The sequence below is a fragment of the Mycteria americana genome, chromosome 5, assembly GCF_035582795.1.
Source record: "Mycteria americana isolate JAX WOST 10 ecotype Jacksonville Zoo and Gardens chromosome 5, USCA_MyAme_1.0, whole genome shotgun sequence".
Lineage (NCBI taxonomy): Eukaryota > Metazoa > Chordata > Aves > Ciconiiformes > Ciconiidae > Mycteria > Mycteria americana.
In genome coordinates this window covers 24,550,002-24,566,108 of record NC_134369.1, presented here as the reverse complement: position 1 = coordinate 24,566,108, position 16,107 = coordinate 24,550,002, and the positions used below count along the sequence as shown (strand labels likewise).

Sequence of the window (16,107 nt, the reverse complement as noted above, 5' to 3'; positions counted from 1 at the left end):
GCCTTCTGCAAGTCTGTGCCAGCTCTCAAACCACTGTGCGGAATCAAGCATGGAGGTACGTCAAGAAAGCTGCGAGGAGTATACCTTCACCATAAATCATATTTTGTAGCTCCTGTCACTAAAAGTGGACAGGTCAGATTACCTGGCCATTTCAGATCAGTCTTCCTTCCTCTGAAATGGAGCCCTTGTGCTATTCAGGTTACTAAAAAAAATCACGTCCTCCTGCTCAGTTGAAAATGCTTCTTTTCATTAGGTATTTTAAGCTCCAGTTGCTGGAAAGTTTAAAGCAGAATCAGGAAGAAGGAGGCAGAATAGGGAAAAAATCCAAGCTTAAAATAAAGTGAATTGTATTATAAAATTATTTAATTGTAACCTGACAATTAAAGCCCAGAACTGAAAAAAAATAGAGGAAGTCCTGAGTGTCCCCAAATTTATATTAGTCTGGGCCAAAATTCGAGCTCCATGCAGTCCTTAGGAAACCGGATTTTGGTTTAGCCCAGTTTGCCTTCTGGCACTGTATATCAATGCATAAGATACTTGTTTTAGAAGAAACACATCATTTTTTACCTGCAAAAGGTATGCCTGTTAATCTCCCACCAGTTTTCTATTGTGTAGCGAGAGGGAGAAGAGATCTTTCTCTTTGTAGGTGGTGCCATGGTTGCCAGGCAAAACCCTTCTGAAGACTGCTAGAAGTAAAACTTCACACCATGCCAGGAAAGCTGAAGATAGTATTGTTTCCAATGGACTTTATCCTTACTGCAGCTGGCAAGGAGAGTTCTCTGCAGCCAATTGAAACAAACTGTACTTTTGCCCCTTGAAAGGTCAAGTGAACCTGTCAAGAAATATAATAAATGTAATAATTATTGTAAGAGGAGCGATACATTGGTTCTGGCTTGAAATTTCCCAAATGTCGCTCTCATACACTCCTAGAAAGTGACTTTTACCTGAGTGCTGAGAAGCCTGCCTGTGCGTGCAGCACAGTGCAGCTGGAGTTTCTCTGCAGGCAGGCGGTGGAGGACAACAAGGAGTGGAGAATGGCCACCTGCTGCTGCGGAGGAGAGGAATAGGGACAGATGAAGGGGACAAGAGACAGAGAGAGAAATTGGTCAAGGAAATGCTGAGAGCACCTTTTCAAGAAGTTAATCCTTTGGTATTTTCTCTGGAGCAAACATTTTGATGAATCTGCTGCTTTCCATCATCTGAAGGAGCTTGCTCATCACGTTTGGGGATGAGCAGTGCTTGTAAATGTCCTCAAGGACACTTGTGTATTTTGAAACACACTGTGACTGGTGCCGTATGAAGGGTGCAGTGACTGAAAGGCATATGGTCATGGAAGACATTTGCTTGGGTAATGACCTCTGGCCACTCAGAGCAATGGCGTGATACTTGGGCTGCACCAACAGCCTAAAGAAGCATTAACAACAGAAGAAACTCATTTAAGTATTTCAAGAATGGCAAGACTGGCCTGTTTAATTGTGTTACAATAAATACAACCATGAAAAACTATGGTTTTAAGTAAACAGAAAGTAGCAAGATTAGTGTATGAGACTTGAGCTGGGCAGAAGGAGAGTGGGGAAGAAAACTGAACAAAAATATGTGGTAAGTTCAAGTCAGTGACTCCATGATGCCTGAGGAAAGACACACAAATGCATGATCACAGATTTTTCATTCCTAGAGCTTTTCAAGTATTTCAGTGGTACAAATTTTTGTCCTTTGATTGGTGTCACCTGGTAGTTAATCAGGCAGAAAAGTACCAGAGATTAAACAGACACATTGTTACTGCAGGATACATGGAAAGGGCAGCAGAGTTTTAAAGAGCATTTGAAGAGAATGCTTCTTCAGTTAGGTTTGTTGAGCAAAAGAAGGTGTCAAATTTTCCCACTTAAACCTGTATACTAAATACTTAACTGAAGACAAGCAATTAAACTAGGACATACTGTGTTGTTTGCAGTGACACAGAGCTAAGTCATGTGCTCTGTGGATTTTTAGTATCGATTTCTTCGCTAATGTGAAAGCAACATGCAAGTGCTGTAAGGTGCTATAAAACTCTGCGTCGTAACTTCAGCACGTGATTTTGTTGATCTGTGCCTGTTTAGAAATTCAGCCTAACCTGAGCATTGTCTTGCCCTAGAATGTGGGCACAACCACAGCATTACCTAGTCCATTGTATTTTTGGTGTGTCCATCATGGCTGCTTCCCCACTTCATTGTTTTTGACAGAATAAACTCTGTTGATGAGGAATAAACTGTAAATGTAAATGATCAAAACGTCTACTGGCTTGCATTGAGGACACCCGTGGTATGCTGATTGACAGCCAGAGCTTAGTGGGAGTGCCAGAACTGAGAAGCAGTATGGCCAGCTAGGACTCCAGCTCACTTCTGGCTACAAACGACAATAAGAAGGCAATGAATTATTGTTTGAGGTGTCCTTTGCTATTAAAGTTTTCAAGCAACAAAATACAAATGCAATAAATAAAAGCAATGTAAGCTAAAGCCTCCCATAGTCCTAAAAGTCAGAATTTTCTAGATTATCTACATATAATGAAAAAAACATTAAGGTCTTTTAAAGTAGTATTGGCTTCAAAGTTCCTAAGTACTTAGAAGCCTAATATTTAGTCAGCATTAAAAAGATAAGCTAGGATGCATACAGCTGTTAGTTAAAAATCTGCGTTTCCCTTGATCATTATTTAGGCAGTGATTGCTTTCAGTTTGCAATTCTATTGTAAGAATTTTTTTACAGAAAATAGCCTCGTAAATTCTAGGGCGCTGTATCTTCCAGCAGTTCATTGATTAGGGACCAGTTCAGTCAACCAGATAAACATATACTTAACTTCAAGGACATGTGTAAGAGCTGCTGAGTTAACACACAGCTGTGTCCCAGGAGATCACTATTCATTAGATTAAAAGACCAGATGATTGTGTTTGGGTGTGACGTGTGCTGCAAAGTGAGCCTCCAGTTCTGTGTATTTACTCTGACATTGGCCCAGGGACAGGGCAGTTGACACTGAGGGGTGTCATGCTTCACACAGTTTTATTAGCCCTTTTCAAACTCACTTGAAGACATCCATTGCTTAGACATTTAGTGGTGTGGGCTTTTTTTTATTTCTTGGCAATAAGTACCTCTAAAAGTGAATGAGATTTTCCATAGCTCCAAGTTTAGGTAAACATTCAAGTGACTTTAGTAGAAATCTCAGTAAAAACTCAATAAAAGCCTTAGGATTTAGCTCATGGGAGTTCATTATTGGGCTTAGACTTTTTATTCCTTGGACTAAAGCACCCTGCAATACGTCACCATTTTGCTGGAGATGATGTTTACATAATATGCTTTGGAATTCACCATGGAAAACATAGACATAGTAACTGTGGTTGGGGTTAAGATTGTGCTGTAATTTATGATTTGAGATGTAACTGAGCATAATTCAAGCTAAAACTCTGCAAGCTTTCTGCTTGTACAACATGTTCTACAAAGGTTCCCAATGCCATCTCAGGCTCGGTCTCTCTTTAAGCAATCTGGATTACAAGTCTCACAAGGAAGAATGGGAAGAATTGCTTGTGATGTGTGCTTGTACTTCCTTTTTCTAACTTTGCATTGAAGGAATCTTACAGTTTATGTCCAGATAGCACTTGAAATCCACAACCCACAGGCTGATGAATGCCAGGACAATACTTCGGGAAATACTGTGCTACATGCTTGTCTTACAGTCATGTCCTGGCTATCTAGAGCTGGTCACTGTCAGAGATCTCAAACTGGGATAAATGAGCCCTCTAGTCTGACCTGCTTCAGTCTTCATATTAAAATCCATTAGGGTGAGTAGCACAGAATAATTTGGAAAATTAACCTTTTTAGATTTCCACTAACTTTGAAAAATTCAAGTTTCCATGGTTGAATTTGGCTAAGGTTAGAAAATCCATCCTAGTTTTCACAGAAGCTATTGCGTCGTCATGCAGTGACAGTAGTTGTATCATGCAGAAAACCAAGTGCTGCAGCTCAGAATAATGCATCCTGCTGTTGACCCTCACAACTTTTGAATATAAAGATTTGTCTTCAACACATGTATAGTAACTGTGCTGCTCTGTCTTGAAGTGGAGCATCTCCCTAAGAAGGCACCACCAGGCTGAGCTGAAGTAGTTCAGCCGAGGCTACCCAAAGTGTTATGCTACAGTCAAGTGGACAATACTAAATAAGCAGCAAAAATAAAATGTTCAAGAAAATGTCTTGCTAGGATAGAGACTTATGGAATAAAAATAATCTTGATCCTGCCAGCACTGAAATTCTCTCAGCTCTTTAACATCTGTAAAATGAGTGTAAGCAGACCTGGGGGAGACAAAGGCTCCCTTGACAGAGTGGCGTGTGCCCTGAGAGCATCACATGTATAATATATAAGGTAGAAAGCAACCCAATCATCCATCTTCAGGCCCATAATCCTAAATTACACTTCTTTGTGAAAGCTATTTTGTATTTATGAGCTCTTATCTTAATCCTATTGGTTTTCTGGGTAGTTTCCTAGCAGACATCTCTGATATATTGATAAGGAGGGAACAATATAAACAGATCACCCGAGCAACCTGGTTATCTGAATGTCCATTCCATTTCATACAGCTACTAGAATAAATTCCTAGTCCCTGTGAATAGGAAAGTTTTCCCTCCTTTCCCAAGAATGTGGTCACAGTGTGTTTACAACTGTTTTTCATTTGTTTTAAAGGTACAGTATGGAAAAAAAGGCTCCAAACAGTAATTACGAAGGCACATGAGACAATGAAGAAGATGCTTTACACTGAGTGAAAATTATTGCTGCCTTTTAGGATTTCCTCTGAAAGAAGCCTTTTTGGTTCCAGCAGATGGCATGCACTCATCAAAGCTTGCAGTGTGTGATCATAAATACTGCTCCAAGGAGTATGCTGCGCTGTACAGCTAAAATAATGTGTCACAAGTGATTCCATTATGCTGCACTTGTTTTCTGTAATCTCTTTAACATACTACAGGAAGTTGGTATGTCTTCAAAACTAAGTTTTTTTGCTTTTTCAGGGCCCAACCCAAGTAATTTTTGTTGAGACTGTTTTCAAGGAACATGAGCAGAGTTTGGCCAAAGCAGTTTTGTCAGAGCAATAGTTGTGATTAAAGCAATCTGAATGTCTGGGTATAATAAAAGCATATTGGCATAAAAAGAAAAGCAGGGACTCTGCAAAAAAAAATAACAAAACAAGGAAGAGAAAAGAATGACTAAAAGTTTCTTGAAGAGGATGCATTTTAAGGTAGAATATGCCATATGGTGAGAGAAAAAGCTTAAAATGTCTTTTTTGTTTTTCAGCTTGTGAGATAACATTGTACTGGTGAACAAATATAGTCTGTTTATAATGTTATGCTGTGAGACCTCTGCACTTTCATAGAGGTTTCTGGCACTCAGAGATTGCACTGGTAAATTAGCTTTATAGTTGTTTAAAATTTCCTTGTAAGTCAGATTTTGGAGAACAGCTGAGAAACGCCATTATCTATAGTTGAAGCAGAATTAACATCTGTTAGTGTACGTAGGAGCAAACATTTTCTGCATAGAAGTTCAACTGTTTTCTTGTAGTCTCCTTAGTAGTTGCTCTTTGTGCAAACAGTTTCTGACTCTATCCACAATACTTTCTGGAAGAGAGATTTCCCCCACAGGAAGCACTGTGAAATGGTTTAGAACAGAATTAGTGCTGGATTCAATGTTATGTGCTGGCTCATTGACAAACATCCCATGGAACTGAATGCATTTTTGAGTGAATTGGTTGCTTTTTATTAAGGTTATCTGAAGTCTTGTCAAACTTGGATCTGTTTGTGCCATTTGCAGGGTTTAGAGGAAAATACTGAAAATGTGAAGGGTCAGCTATCTCAGACTTTAGCCACTGGAAGTCGGAGAGGAGCTCTGATTTTTTTTTTCCATGTTGATTTTTCTAGTTTTTCTGGTTGAATGTGTATAACAAACCTAGCACTATCCAGTCACTTCTCAGAAAACATTTACAAACTAAAGGTTTTTTAGTACTTTGAGAAGCAACTAGTTGGATACATAGCTTATTGAAAAAGAAAGATGAAGCTTTGGTATGAGAGGGACTTCTGTTGGCAGGTTAAAGCAGTACCATCTGTGGTCACTGTTTTCAGTTGAAAGATACTCTGGAGCTGTATTTCTTGAAATCACCTGAAAGTTTATAGCACTTCACTATAGCACAGCATTGATAAGACTCCTAATGCATCTGATGGGTAGTTCCATTCTGCTATCAAAGCTATAGGGAACTTTCAAAGTAGATACCAAGAACAATAGTCATTATAGGAGAGGCAAGGAGGGTTTTCCTCATTTTTTGTATTTTTTCTGCTCATTGACACATACCATACTTTAGTTAATAAATGGTTAATATACAGATTTGGTGAGAAAAAAATTAAGCAATTAAGATTGGGTCTTTTTATCCCTAACGGTGTCTAGATGAATGCTAATAATTGCATTCAGATTTAGTTAAGACTTACTTAATTGTAGAGCCCCGATGCACCAATTCAGCCATGGGGCTTTACATGGCCACTAGAAACTTGTTCTGTGTGCATGTTGTGGTCCAAAATCACTGGTGTAACTGCTTTCAGTGACAAACCTGTGAGAATTTACTGCGGGAAAAAGTGTTTCAAGAGCCATCACTCAAGAAATAAATTCATAGGAGAACTTGCATTTTGTTTCCCATTGTCATGACAAAATTAATTCTTACTATCTAGCTCAATCAGAGCTCCTTGTTCAGTCTGCCTTTCTGTGAACTACTCTGAATTATATAAAAAACCCCCACACCTCTACTCCTTTTTGTCCCTGGCCAGCATGTCTAGGAGCCGCTACGTTTCTGATCTTCTCACATTCTCACTGGGTTAATCTTTGCTCCGTGCCCTTGAAAACTACCAATCATTTAATCCCCAATCATTTCATAGCCTTTTTCTTTGTGCTACCTGGCACACCCCAGGTAGAAGCAAATGCAAGATCATGATTTTACTTGTCTCTGAGTTCCTGAGCATGTAAGTAGATAATTTTTTTGCACAAAGCACATTGTTATTATATCCTTTGCCATAATAATAATATGATTCATCCTTAATTCTATTACTCTTCATCTCAGCCTCGGTACATAATTCTGGGGTAATGAAGCATGCAAGTCCCCAGGCTGTTACACCACTATAAAGCCCTATCAGAAATTTGTCAGTTAAAAAAGATATTCCACGTGTGCATCATTACATAAATAAATTATCATCTTTATGGTAGGTATTATACTGTATGGTTTAAAACACACTTTCTTGCTTTAGACTCTGAATGATGGATAGAATACAATCCCTGTAGATAGAAATACATCTTGTTTATTCCAAACAAGAAAAAAACTGGCAGCCCTGCTTCCACAAAGAACTGATATCCCTTTAAGGTCTGAAATTGAGAGTAAATCTGAATCTTTACCATGTCATAGTAGGATTTGCTTTTTTAGGTTGATTAGGTGTGAGATTCACGATCAGAAAAGCAGAGACAGTAAAAAGGCAGAGCCAGAGCTTCATATAGATATGGCAGTGCCAAATTTAAAGAATTGTTAAAAAAAAAGTTCATGTCCAGATCCTCAGCTGTTATGGATCAGAGGACTTGGCAAATAGGAAGAATTATGGCAGCTTTTTCTTTCTCTGCTAAAATGTGAGCTATATTACAAATTCTGTCTTCCTACAAACAACAGCTAATCTCTATCAAGGCAGTGTTATTTCACCCTGGAGATGCTCACAAGGAGAGGAGTATAACGTAAGTCTTTGGTTACTCCTTCTGCTTTGTAGACTGGTCAGCGTGTGCAGATGCAAGAAGCACCTTTGGGTCTTTCAGATGTTTCTGCAAGGAGTGTATTTCTGATCACTAAAACTTTTCTGATCACTAAACTAAACTTTTGTCCTAGTAAAGTGCTGGGGATCTTCCTTGCCAAGGACCAGGTCTGGATAACTACCTTGGCTTTGTTCTTAGGAACTGTAACTTAATCTCTTTCTGTCAGGCTTTGTCATGCCACTAAATTAGAAAGTTAGTTAACTTTCTTGCTAATGTGCCCACACACAGACACTCTGACACACACTCTCTTTGAGGTGTTAAAATCAGGTTTTCATATGACTAGGTAAGAGACACCCAAAGGCACTGCTTTGTGGGGTCCCGCAGCTAGTGGGTTCATGGCTGCTTGGTGGAAGGTTACCTGTAAAGGTTCCCGTGGCTCCCTACCATCACACCCACCACCCGGTAGAGAGTTGGTTTACAGATCTCCTTTTTGCAGTTCACTGCAGAGATTTCCATCTCTCTTCCTTTCAGACACCTAGGTGTTATCCTGACTGCTTTCTCCCCTGCTGACCTGACACTCCCAAAGCGTTTCTAGGTATGCAGTTACATACCTGTTTGTGTAAAATACAATTATCTTCTTTCTAACAAAATGAATGTGATTCAGTGTGATCTGTTGGCTTCATGTGGTTTATTGTGGTTCCATGAAAAGTGAATTTTAGTTCACAACCTCTCCATAGGAACTCATTTTCTTTTCCATATAATATGCTATAAAATGTTATATAAAATCTAAGTTGCAAGTTAACAGGAAAAATCTTGCACAGGAAGAGGCTTTATCCGTGCACTGCAGTCTGTCTAAAGAGATTATTCAAAGCCGTGTATCTGGACATCCACAGGATGTGTGATTGTGAGTAGAAAACAATTCCTTCCTGCCCGGCAGATCCATCACCTTTACTTCTCTTCCTTATTGTTCAGTTGTATTGCTGCAGCCCAGTTAATACGTAAGTCAATACATTAGTCAATCAGACATAAAGAAACCCCGGGGGGAGGGGGGGCGGGGGAGGGGAAGTCTCTGCTCCACGGTGATAAGTATTTGTGGAAAGACCTGGATAGATATGTAAAAAAGGACCATGTGCTTTTAAGAATATGGTGTCACGTTATACTTCATTTTCCTTTGCTCCTGCTTTCAAATGATCTCTAGACTACCCTTTCTCCACTGGACAATTAAGCTTCCTGAGCCAGATTCAAAAGCTGGAGAAACTGTTAAAGGAAGCATTTAGTGAGCAGAAACCTCCTGCCAATTCTAATAGGGTTTTAAAAACGCAAACAAATGGAGCCTAAGTTCAAAGATTGCAAACTCAGGTATATCATGAAGAGTTGTTTTCCTAAATGACCTCGTGGAACAATATTTTTAAAAAATCAGAAAAAAGAGATGCATGTAACTGCTAACTAATTCAGAGACGGGAGTGGGTTCACACAGACCACTCTTCCCTGTAGGTTCAGTAAGGATGCTGCTGGTCAGCTATTTCAATATAGAAAAATAGCATCTTAGAATCATTAAGGTTGGAAAAGACCCTTAAGATCATCAAGTCCAACTGTAAACCTAACACTGCCAACTCCACCACTAAACCATGTCCCTACGCACCATGTCTACACATCTTTTAAATAACTCCAGGGATGGTGACTCAACTACTTCCCTGGGCAGCCTGTTCCAATGTTTGAGAACCCTTTTGGTGAAGAAATTTTTCGTAATATCCAATCTAAACCTCCCCTGATGCAACTTGAGGCCATTTCCTCTCGTCCTATCACTTGCTACTTCAAAGAAGAGACTAACACCCACCTTGCTACAACCTCCTTTCAGGTAGTTGTAGAGAGCAATAAGGTCTCCCCTCAGCCTCTGCTTCTCCAGACTAACCAACCCCAGTTCCCTCAGCCGCTCCTCATAAGCCTTGTTCTTTAGACCCTTCACCAGCTTCACTGCTCTTCTTTGGACACACTCCAGCACCTCAATGTCTTTCTTGTAGTGAGGGGCCCAAAACTGAACACAGTATTCGAGGTGCGGCCTCACCAGTGCCGAGTACAGGGCCGGGGGGGGGGGGGGGGGGATCCCCTCATCCAGATCATTGATAAAGATATTAAATAGAACTAGCCCCAGTCCTGATCCCTGGGGAACACCACTTGTGACCGGCCACCAACTGGATTTAACTCCATTCACCACAAGTCTTTGGGCCCAGCCATCCAGCCAGTTTTTTACCCAGCAAAGGGTATGCCCGTCCAAGCCGTGAGCAGCCAGTTTGTCCCAGAGAATGCTGTGGGAAACAGTGTCAAAGGCTTTACTAAAGTCCAGGTAAACAACATCCACAGCCTTTCCCTCATCCACTAAGTGGGTCACCTTGTCATAGGAGGAGATCAGGTTGGTCAAGCAGGACCTGCCTTTCATAAACTCATGATGGCTGGGCCTGATCACCTGGTTGTCCCGATATGATTATGATTAAATTCACTCATACGATTATGTTAAACTCACAGAATGTATACTAAATGCTAACTCAGAGGAAACAACATGATTGTAAAATGACCCGGGGAGAAAAGTTCTTCTCCCACTGCAAAAAGGCAAGTCATGCTTCAGGGTGCTGCTTGTAATACCAATCCCCAGGCCAAATCAGGTTGCATGGTAAATGACTAAATCTCCACTCAGAATTCATTAATGTCCTACATATAACAAGAAAAAATCTACATAATGCAGTTAAAATTCAATAGAAGGGCTTAGTGGCAGGAAGAGGCTTAAAATAAACCCCTTGTTAATGCAGACTAAAGCTTATGTTACTCTTGTTTGTAGTAGTTTTGTGTGTTTGGTTTTGCATTTTTTTTTTATTTTTGTGAAGAGGCTGAGACCTGACCAGAATATTTTATTGGTGTAAAATACAGCATTTAACAACTGGACATCACATAGCAGGAGTGATGCCAAAGCTATATACTTTGCACAATGAAAGTATTTTAGCGGTTTCCCCTGCATGGCCTGTCATATTGTGGCAGTATATGATGAGCTTTACCAGCTCCACTGTGGTTTGAAAAATACATCTAATCTAAGAAAATAAACCCCCACACTACAGCACATGCCATGGCACAATGGAACAATATAGTCCCAGACTGTCTCCCAAAAGAAGCTCAGCAGCTGTTGTCTTGATTTAATTAATTTAAGCAGCAGACAACTCTGTTTCAACTCAAACTAGAAGTTTCTTGGTAAGCTGATGCTTGAGCCCTAATTTCACAAGAGTTGTGGCAGACAGTCCAGACTCCTCACATCCAGCTAGTGAGATCCCTCTCATCCTGGTGATGTTCCATAAGTTTTCCTAGTCACTCATCTTTTATTCTAGCAACCAGAGTAGACCCTTTCCTACATATGGGATAGGAGTAAGCTGATGGTGTGGGGTGGAGCAGATCCATACTCCCTTTCCATCATGAACACAGCACACAATCCTGAATCATCAGTGTTACACTGTCCCTCCAGGGAAAGGGGAAGAGATACAACCCTGATCCAAGCCTTGCTGCTAACAAATATCCTTCAAGGCAGATTAAGCTCTCATTTACTCCCATGCAATTCCACTGATTGCTAGGACGAGCTCTGTCAGTAAGGATTCACCAAGACTACTATACACCAAACTTCATGATACCATATTGTTGGCATGACTTTTCAGCTGTGACTACATTTGAACCACCTGTCTGAGTATTAGGTGGTTGGCAAGAAGAGAGCTTGTTCACTTTTTATTCTGAGGTCAAGAAAGCTAGTTCAACTTTCTAATCTTCCCTCTTTTTTTTTTTTTCCTTAAGAAGGCTAGTCCTCTTAGGAACAACTGAACAAGTACTGACATTTATGCCTGCTGTCTACTCATTGCTTCAGAAGAGAGCAGTGTTTGGTTTGACAGCAAACATCTAGCTCAAGAGATGTTCTTAGACCCTGAACTGAAACTTAAACCAATCTGGCCAAGGTTGGTTTCTCAAGAATAACTCTCGCTACCTAGATTGAAGTAATTGCTACAAAACATAAACTGGTGCTTTATTCACGGTATTCCAGGAAAAAAAATGCTATTTCCCTAAATATTTTGCTGAAACCCTCAGCCTCTACTAAATAACCCTTAATAAACGTCAAAAGCTATTTTGCCAGGTCCCAAAATAGTATTATCCTCATTTTGTTGTCCTACTCTAAAATAGCCATTTGCTATGCTAACAAGAACCTCTCCTCTAAACAGCTTACCATCTCACAAAACTAAAGACCAAATTAATCTCCAGACAGTGCTAACCAAAGCAGACTTTTATACTGAGAATTACCTGCTTGATTAACTGACACAGCTGAAATACCTTATACAGATTAAACACAGTCTCTGCTAATTTACCCTGTCCACAGCATCTGTTTTCACTAGCCTTGTTATGCTCTTTGCCTACATTTTTGCCTAGATGAAAGATTATTTTTATCCTCTAGTCTCTGCTCTAGGTTTATGCCAAGCTGGGTAAGTATCTGAGAGATACAGAGTTCTTTCCCTGTAGTGGCTGAAAATAAAAGGGCATTGTCACTCAAGTACTGTGTAAATTGTTAACACTTAACTTTTGTGAGGAAAGGTAACCAAGGAAAAGAAGCAAACAGGTTTTCCAGCTTTGAGGCCTAGAAACTTCAGTGGGAATATGAGAAAGAAAGAAGCAGTTGAAAAGAAATAGAACAGCAGGCTTTCCCAGAGGGAGGTAAAATAAAACCTAAGAAGAATGCCTGGAGGAAATAGGAACAAGAAATCCCAGGGACCTTGGTGTTTTAATAAATTGTTTTCTTGCATTTTGACACCATTATGCGTAACAACCAGCAAGAGAAACAGACTACAGCTTAAAAATCGCAGATAAATAGATTATCTCATATAGCACTATGTATCTCACATGCAAAACTAACTGTAAATATTTAGATAATCTAAAATCAAGTGCTTAAGGACAGGTTTTTTTTCTTGTACCTTGTGCATACTGTGGAGATGAGGGACGGTGGAAAGAGCAAGTAGCTAACTTGATTATTCAGGCAAGAGGTTGTTTCTTTGCTTAAAATTGTAGTTTAATTCTGATACTCATTTCTATTAAGGCACTTGATATATCACCTTGGCAGAGTAAAGCGTATTTGAAGTTGGTGAAAATACAGGTTGTTTTCACTTTGAGACACCTCTGTACTCTCCTAAGGTGAATAAAAATAAAATCTCCTGAGCTCAAAGGAGTTCCTTTCCTTTTCTAGGGATAAGTGGTGCCTCAAAAGAGAGAAGGATAGGTGACACTGGGCTGTTGCCGTGAAAAGCCGAAATCAGAACTCAATAGTCGGGATGACTATTAAGCAGGTATTCTTTATTGCAGCGCTGGGCAGCACTGGGGATCGCTCCGCCACAAGTGCTCCGCCAGGTTAGCGCAACACATCAGTTCATATACAGAAAAATCATACATATTCATCAGATTTCTTGAAAAGGGCAGTTTTATGGTGATGAGTTCCCGGAATTCATTTACATAGTCCAAGCATGCGCAGTAAAATTAGGGTTAGGGTCTTTTCACCCTCCCGGTGGTCTTCCATAGTCTTCCTTACGTTGTCCACTAGTTGAACTTTGGGCTGCCTTTGTCCATATATAGTCATTGAGTTAGCTCATCAGTCCTTCGGCCTCGGAATGTTACAAGGGGGTCGATTTAAGCTAGTTCTTTGGTGCTTATCTTTGGCACAATTGTCCTAAGTTCCTCTTATCAGTGATGTAATTAGGAAGCCTAACGAGCTTGCTCAAGGCCTGCTTAGTCCTATCAGGTAAGAAGTCACAGGAGATGTTCCACCATCAACTCTGCTCAGCAGGTAACCGAAACTATCTTTGCAGGGGAAGAGAACAAAAGAGAACAAGGATAAACTAAAAAAAATGCAAGTCTATGTCTTAGTCAGGGACTGTCAGGGATTTAACCCTTTCATTCCCCCCTTTTCTTTTTGAGGGCTTGTAGCTTACTCGCTACAGTCATCAATATACAGTTTTATTATGTCTGAAACGAAGCTTATTACAAAAGCTACAATAAAATCAATAAAATTACTATTTAAAATAGTAAGGCTCTTTAACTACGACTTTCAAATCCTTTTAGGCCTAAAAGGGTGTTATCCCTAATTATTTTATGTTTTCAAAATTCATAATATTTCATCCTTTTCTTCAAGGGTCTGAGTAAAATACCTTCCCGTTTCTACTTGATGCCTAATCTTGTTTCTTTTCCAATCACTGTACGTCTCTGCTGAATTTCGGTGACACCAAAGAAAACATTTAAGAAATACACAAACAAATATTCCTAAAATTGCCAAAGTAATTAATCCAATTAATAATTGTTTCAACCATCCAAAGTTGGGAAGCCAAGAAGTCAATTTATCCCATAAATCTCAAAGCCCCAATGAAGTATCATCCAAAGATACTTCCTGGAATATTTGTGTTTTCTCCCAGAGTGCATTTAGACCTGCTTCTGTTTATTGATATATGCACAGCAACTGGTATTAATGATCATACATACACTTCCTTCTTTGGCAGTCAATAAATCTAATGCCATTCGATTTTGCAACACAACCTTACTAAGGGAAGATACTTCTGTCTGTAAATTTTTTATAGTATTTATGGTTAGATTTTCCATCTGCTCTAGAACTGCGGAAATATTTACCATGGCCTTTTCTAGCTCGCTTACTCCTAGCCATGGTAAGAACAATCTAACAAAGCTATGAAATTTTGCTCCCCTAATTACAAGTGGGTTGTCTTCTCACTTAGCCCGTTTCCAGGACATTCTCAAAATACCCCTAGGTATTTTGGACTGATTATATATTTGATCCTGACTAACTAAATGACCTATGGTACACCTTCCCTTCCATCACCACACAGCCACCAATACCTGTCGGGCAGTTTGCAGAGTCCATCGGTGGCTGCGAGATTAGCTCCATAAAATGATCCTTTGCTTACCCATCCAACCGATGTATTTCTACTGGCATCCCACTTGGTAGGGCTACAGGTTTCTAACTGGGTTCTATTATAGAAATTAATATATGTCACGTTCAATCCCGTCAAGTTCCAAGTTCCTACTTCTACCGCAGTCTTGTTGATCCAATAATCATTCCACCCATTCCTACAGGAACAGTTATGATATTTGTTATCGGGGGGACGGCACAGACAATTATTGGATTTGCCTTCCATAGGCAACTATTATTGCTAACTAGAATCTGGGTGCTATTATCTAGTATCTGCAGGTCAAATCTTGGTCTGATCTCATAGCTCAAATTATCATAACTACAATATCCTCCATCTTGTCTTTTCCAAAACTCAGGCCAAGTATTATTGTCACAATTCTAATGAGTTGACCCTATGCCGTACAAAGGGAGTCTCATGTTACCTCTCGGTAGGGCAGTACAAATCCAACAATCCTTAGCCCCTACAGCATTCGCTATCATCTGAATCACATTATAATACAAGTTCTCTTTCCAAGCATCTACTGATAAGCTTAAAGTCAATAAAGTTATCATCGTAAGCGTAATTTCAAATCTCCAACACTTTCAATGGTCCATCGTGGTTCAGAAGCTTTCTTTACTCAGGAGTAATGGATCCAAGCTGTCTGCTCTTTAATCTTGATTGCAGTGAAAGTGGTTAGCAACACCTGATAAGGTCCATTCCACTTCTCCTCCAATGGGTCACCTGAAAAATTCTTCACATAAACCCAATCTCCAGGGCTAAATGGGTGGATTGGGTGATCTAACCCTTTTGCTCTGGTTCCCAAAACAGTCTTATTAATCTTTTCCCATTGTTTTCCTAAGGATATAACATAATTTTGTAAATAATAATTTCTCAGCTGATTCAAATCTTCCCCTTGATATTTGGCCTGATATGGCCTCCCATATAATATCTCAGAAGGGCTCAGATTTTCTTTGGCCCTAGGTTTTACACGTCTCCAAAGTAGTGCAATAGGTAGTGCTTGATAGGGTGTGTGTAATTGCCAATCGATTCCTAATAGCTTGCTGACCTGTTGCACTACTTCTGCACAAAAATGTGTACCCCTTATCTGATGAAATGACCGTAGGTACCCCGAATCGAGGTATTATTTCATTTAATAATACCTTAGTTACTTCTCTTGCTTTGTTTGTCCTACAAGGGAACGCCTCTGGCCATCCGGAAAAGGTGTCTGTAAGTACCAATAAGTATCTGTACCCCCCTTTTCTTGGAAGTTCAGAGAAATCAGTTTGCCAGTGGTGCCCTGGTACATTTCCTCTCCCAATACTTCCTAATTGTGCCCAGTTACCTGTATTGGGATTATTTTTC

At 39.9% G+C, this 16,107-nt stretch overlaps 1 protein-coding gene across 15 annotated transcripts in view; it reads left to right on the top strand.

The window, feature by feature from the left end:
* Nucleotides 1-16,107, top strand: part of SLC1A2 (solute carrier family 1 member 2) — a 109,849-nt gene that overhangs the window by 44,661 nt on the left and 49,081 nt on the right. The window contains exon 1 of one of the 15 annotated variants that reach the window (XM_075502493.1): nucleotides 4,592-5,252. The exons of the other annotated variants lie outside the window; for them this stretch is intronic. The gene's annotated coding sequence lies outside the window, so the exon portion shown is untranslated. Of the gene's footprint in view, nucleotides 1-4,591; nucleotides 5,253-16,107 lie in introns of those variants that run through there. 15 annotated transcript variants of the gene reach the window in all.